The sequence below is a fragment of the Cryptomeria japonica genome, unplaced genomic scaffold (genome assembly GCF_030272615.1).
Source record: "Cryptomeria japonica unplaced genomic scaffold, Sugi_1.0 HiC_scaffold_1490, whole genome shotgun sequence".
Classification (NCBI taxonomy): Eukaryota; Viridiplantae; Streptophyta; class Pinopsida; order Cupressales; family Cupressaceae; genus Cryptomeria; species Cryptomeria japonica.
Genome location: NW_026729899.1, coordinates 10,001 through 15,651, shown reverse-complemented (window position 1 = coordinate 15,651; position 5,651 = coordinate 10,001). Strand labels below are relative to the sequence as shown.

The 5,651-nt window shown below is 63.0% G+C and overlaps 1 non-coding gene across 1 annotated transcript; it reads left to right on the top strand.

Moving 5' to 3' along the window:
- The first annotated feature begins 2,392 nt into the window (after positions 1 to 2,392).
- Positions 2,393 to 2,511, top strand: LOC131873310 (5S ribosomal RNA). The gene has a single exon (XR_009371289.1). It is a non-coding gene; the product is annotated as a 5S ribosomal RNA (ribosomal RNA).
- Positions 2,512 to 5,651: the final 3,140 nt, after the last annotated feature.

Sequence of the window (5,651 nt, the reverse complement as noted above, 5' to 3'; positions counted from 1 at the left end):
GTGGGTGCCAGGGTGGGTGCGTGCTAGGGTGGATTCCAAAGAGGGTCATAGGGTGGGTGCCAAGGTGGGTTGGTGATATAGTGGGTTCAAAGGTGGGTACTAGGGTGGGTTCCAAGGTGGGTCACAAGTTGGGTGCCAGGATGCGTGGGTGTTAGGTTGGGTGCCAAGGTGGGCTCCTGCGTGGGTGGGTGCTAGGGTGGGTTTCAAGGTGGACGCGAGGGCGGGTGCCAAGGTGGGTAACAAGTTGGGTGTTAGGATGGGTGAGTGCTAGAGTGGGTGCCAAGGTGGGTGGGTGCTAAGGTGGATGCCAAGGTGGTTCACAGGGTGGGTGGGTTCTAGGGTGAGTTCCAAGGTGGGTCACAGGTTCAGTGCTAGGGTGGGTGTCAAGGCGGGTGTCGAGGTGCCTGGGTGCTAGGGTGTGGATGCCAATGTGGGTCATAGGGTGGGTACTAGGGTGGGCTGCAATGTGGGTGCCAAGGTGGGTAACATGCTCGGTGGGTTCTAAATTGGGTGCCAGGGTGGGTGTGCACCCACCTTGCCCGAGGTGGGTGCCAAGGTGCCAGTGTGGGTGGGTGCTAAGGTGGATGCCAAGGTGGGTGAGAAGGTGGGTGATAGGTTGAGTGGTAGGATGGGTGGGTGCCAAGATGGGTCACAGGGTGGGTGCAAGGGTGGGTAGGTGCTAGGGTTGGTGTCAGGGTGGGTGGGTGCTAGGTTGGGTTCCAAGGTGGGTGCGAGGGTGAGTGTCAAGGTGGGTCACAGGTTAGGTGCTAGGATGGGTGAGTGCTAGGGTGCAAAGGTGCCAGGGTGGGTGCTAGGATGGGTCGATGCTAGGGTGAGTGGCAAGGTGGGTCCACAAGTGTCAAGGTGGGTGCCGAGGTGGGTGCCAAGTCGGCGACTGCTATGGTGGATGCCAAGGTGGGTCACGAGGTGGGTGCCAAGTTGCTAGGTTGGGTTCCAAGGTGGGTGCCAACGTGGGTGCTAGGGTGCGTGGGTTAAAGGGTGTGTCACAACGTGGGTGCCAGGATGGGTGCGCACCCACACTGGCCAAGACGGGTGCGGGTGCAAGGTTGGGTTCCAAGCCCGGTCACAGGCTGGGTGCTAGGATGGGTGGGTGCCAAGGTGGGCACCAGGGTGGGTGCACCCACCCTGGCCAAGGTGGGTCACGGGGTGGGTCCTAGGGTGGGTAACGGGGTGGGTACTAAGGTGCGTGCCAAGGTGGGTCATAGGGTGGGTGCCAAGGTGGGCACCAGGGTGGGTGTGCACCAACCCTAGCCAGGGTAGGTCACGGGGTGGTTGTCGGGGTGGGCGTCAAGGAGCCAAGGTGGGTGGCAAGTAGCCAAGTTGCGTGCCAAGGTGGGTGTCGGGGTGGGTGCCAAGGATCCAAGGTGGGTGCCAAGGAACCAAGGTGGGTGTCTGGGTGGGTGCCGAGGTGGGAGCCAGGGTGGGTCCCAAGGTGAGTGCAAAGGTGGGTGCCAGGGTCAAGGTGAGTGCCAATGTGGGTTCCAAGGTGCCAGGGTCAGGGTGAGTGCCAATGTGGGTTCAAAGGTGCTAAGTTGGGTGCGAGGTTGGGTGCGAGGGTGGGTGGGTGCCAAGGTGTGCTAGGTGGAAGCCCGGGTGGGTCGGCATCCCATGGGTGTCGAGTTGGGTGCCTGATGGGTGCTTCTTGTCAAGTTTTAGTCGTCGGGACTCATTTCGAGCCTTAGAGGTCGTTTCTTGTCCGGTTGCCCTGTCTTCGACCTGGGAACCCAATTTTGGTCCTCGGGTCCCATTTTTTTTTGTCTCGCATCCCACTTTTGGCCTGTGGCCTTTTCGGGGTCGATTCTCGTTTTGGGCATCAGAGCATGTTTCTTCTCCTAAAACCCAATATTTGTTTATTAAGTCTCGGAACACATTTTTGTTCTCGTGGACCCATCATGGGTCTTGGAACGCATTTGTGGTCCTTGGGTCCCATTTTGCATCCCGAAACTTGTGTTTTGGTGCTTGATCCCTATTTTGGGTGCCCACCTTGCACCAAGTGCGCACCCGGGGCAAACCGAGCGCCTTGGTGCACCGGGGCAAGATCGAGCGTGCACCCGAGGCGCCCCGAACATGCACCAAGGTGCACTCGGCCCACATGTGAGCGCAGGTCGTTGCGCCCGAGGTGGTGTGTGGGCACCGCGTTGCAGACGGGACACTGCACGCACACGACGCCCCCTCCAGGTGCACGCACGTAGGCCGGGCCGGGTGCACACCCGACGCCCTAGCAAGGTGCGCGCACCCGGGCAGGGCTCACACTTGGCGAACGGGGCGCACTTCGCGAGGGAGGGTGTGCACCTCGACGGGGGTGGGTGGCCGGGGTGGATTCGCACGTGGGTCGCGGTTTGCTAAGTACACACTGCGACAAGCTCATAACGGGTGCGATCATACCAGCGTTAGTGCACCGGATCCCATCAGAACTCCGCAGTTAAGCGCGCTTGGGCCGGAGTAGTACTGGGATGGGTGACCTCCCGGGAAGTCCCGGTGTTGCACCCTTTTTTAGTTTTTCGCCGGGCGTCGCAATGCTATTTGAATAAACCTTTTGCCCGTTTGCGTTCTCGTCGGGGCCGGGCCGGGCCGGGGTGCGCTGCCCGCACTACCGCGCGCGCGGGGGCGACACCGAGCGCGCACCCGAGGCGCCCCGAGCACACAGGCCACGGTGCAACCCGGGCGTTGTGCGCGCACCCCGGTGCGCCCGAGGTGCTGCGCGCGCACCCAGGTGAAATCGGTGTGCACCTCGGCCAGTGCGCGCTCGGTCGAGTCGCGCACGTTGGCCAAGGTGCACGGTGATGTTTCTTACTCTAAGGTTCCGCACCAGACGCCCGGGACAGGTGAGCGAAGCTGGGCGGGGCCGGGTGCGCGGCCGGGGCAGGTGCACGCAGCTGGAGAGAGCTTTGGAGCACACTTCGGAGCGCACCAATGATGCGCTCCATTCAAAAGTTTCCTGAAAAGGCAAAAAAAGTTGAGATTATAGAATTTCCCACTTGAGAGATTGTAAAAAAAAAAAATTTAAAATGAAGGAAACGCGGGTGCCAAGGTGTGCGCAGCCCAGCCAAGGTGTGCGCACCAAGGCGCCCACCCTGGCGAAGGTGCACGCAAGGTGCGCACCCGAGGCAAACCGGACAATTAACCCAACTTTCGACTTCGCGCGCACCTTGGAGCGCACTTCGGAGCGCTCCTTGGTGCGCACCAATCTTGGGCACCTCGGAGTGCACCATGGCGCCCACCAAGGTGCGCACCCGGGGCAAACCGAGCTCCGACTTCGTGCGCACCTTGGAGCGCACGAAAGGTGCGCACCATGGCGCCCACCAAGGTGCGCAGCCCAGCCAAGGCGTGCGCATCAAGGTGCGCACCCTGGCGAAGGTGCGCACCCGGGGCAAACCGAGCTCCGACTTCGTGCGCACCTTGGAGCGCACAAAAGGTGCGCAACCCAGCCAAGGTGTGCGCACCCCGGTCAAACCGAGCTCCGAATCGTGCGCACCAGAGGTGCACGCCATCGTGCGCACCTTGGAGCACACTTCGGAGCCCTCCTTGGTGCGCGCCGATGTTGCGCACCTCGGAGCGCACCCGGGGAAAACAATGCAATTAACCCGACTTTCGACTTCGTGGGCACCTCGGAGCGCTCTCGGGTTCGCACCTCGGAGCACACCGAGGTGCGCACCTTTGATGCGCTGCCTTCACCAATTTCCAGAAAAGGCAAGAAAACATTGAGAAGGTGTGCGCACCGAGGTGCCCACCCTGGCGAAGGTGCACGCGAGGTGCGCACCCGGGGCAAACCGGGCTCCGACTTCGTGCACGCCGCACCTTGGAGCACACTTCGGAGCGCTCCTTGGTGCGCACCAGGGCGCGCAACCCAGCCGAGGTGCCCACCCCGGCGAAGGTGCACGCGAGGTGCGCACCCGGGGCAAACCGGGCTCCGACTTCGTGCACGCCATGGTGCCCACCGCGGCGAAGGTGCACGCGAGGTGCGCACCCGGGGCAAACCGGGCTCCGACTTCGTGCACGCCGCACCTTGGAGCACACTTCGGAGCGCTCCTTGGTGCGCACCATGGTGCCCACCAGGGCGCGCAACCCCGCCGAAGGTGCACGCGAGGTGCGCACCCGGGGCAAACCGGGCTCCGACTTCGTGCACGCCGCACCTTGGAGCACACTTCGGAGCGCTCCTTGGTGCGCACCATGGTGCCCACCAGGGCGCGCAACCCCGCCGAAGGTGCACGCGAGGTGCGCACCCGGGGCAAACCGGGCTCCGACTTCGTGCACGCCATGGTGCGCACCGCGGCGAAGGTGCGCACCCGGGGCAAACCGGGCTTCGACTTCGTGCACGCCGCACCTTGGAGCACACTTCGGAGCGCTCCTTGGTGCGCACCAGGGCGCGCAACCCAGCCGAGGTGCCCACCCCGGCGAAGGTGCACGCGAGGTGCGTACCCGGGGCAAACCGGGCTCCGACTTCGTGCACGCCGCACCTTGGAGCACACTTCGGAGCGCTCCTTGGTGCGCACCATGGTGCCCACCAGGCCGCGCAACCCAGCCAAGGTGTGCGCACCAAGGTGCACGCGAGGTGCGCACCCGGGGCAAACCGGGGTCCGACTTCGTGCACGCCGCACCTTGGAGCACACATCGGGGCGCTCCCGGGTTCGCACCGGCGTTGCGCACCGTGGTGGGCACCTCGGAGCACACCAAGGTGGGCAGCGAGGTGCGCACCTTTGATGCGATGCCTTCACTAATTTCCATAAAAGGCAAAAAAAAAACGAGATTTTAAAATTTCCGTTTTGAAAGATAGTGAGAAAAAGGGAATGCTGGTGCCATCTTGAGCCCGCCCTGGTGCGCAGCCCAGCCAAGGTGTGCGCACCAAGGTGCCCACCCTGGCGAAGGTGCGCGCCCGGGCAATTAACCCAACTTCCAACTTCGCGCGCGCCAGGGTGGGAGCGCACCCAACAACCGGGCCTGGGAAGAGCCAATGCGAGAAACCCCACCAAACGCTCTGACAAAAAAAGAGGGGGCGCTCCAGTAACCCCGCTTCGGAGCGCACCCTGGGCAAACCCAGCCAAGGTGCCCACCCCGGCCAAGGTGCAGGCGAGGTGCGCACCCGGGGCAAACCGGGCTCCGACAACGTGCACGCCGCACCTTGGAGCACACTTCGTAGCGCTCCCGGGTGCGCACCTCAGAGCACACCAAGGTGGGCAGCGAGGTGCGCACCTTTGATGCGCTGCCTTCACTAATTTCCAGAAAAGGCAAAAAAAAAAGGAGATTTTAAAATTTCCGTTTTGAAAGATAGTGAAAAAAACGGAACGCGCGTGCCATCTTGAGCCCGCCCTGGTGCGCAGCCCAGGTAAGGTGCCCACCCTGGCAAAGGTGCGCACCCGGGCAATTAACCCTACTTCCGACTTCGTGCGCGCCAGGGTGGCAACCGGGCCTCGGAAGAGCCAATGCGAGAAACCCCACCAAACGCTCCGACAAAAAAAGAGGCGGCGCTCCAATAACCCCGCTTCGGAGCGCAGCCGGGGCAAACCCAGCCAAGGTGCCCACCCCGACGAAGGTGCACGCGAGGTGCGCACCCGGGGCAAACCGGGCTCCGACAACGTGCACGCAGCACCTTGGAGCACACTTCGAAGCACTCCCGGGTGCCCACCGGCGTT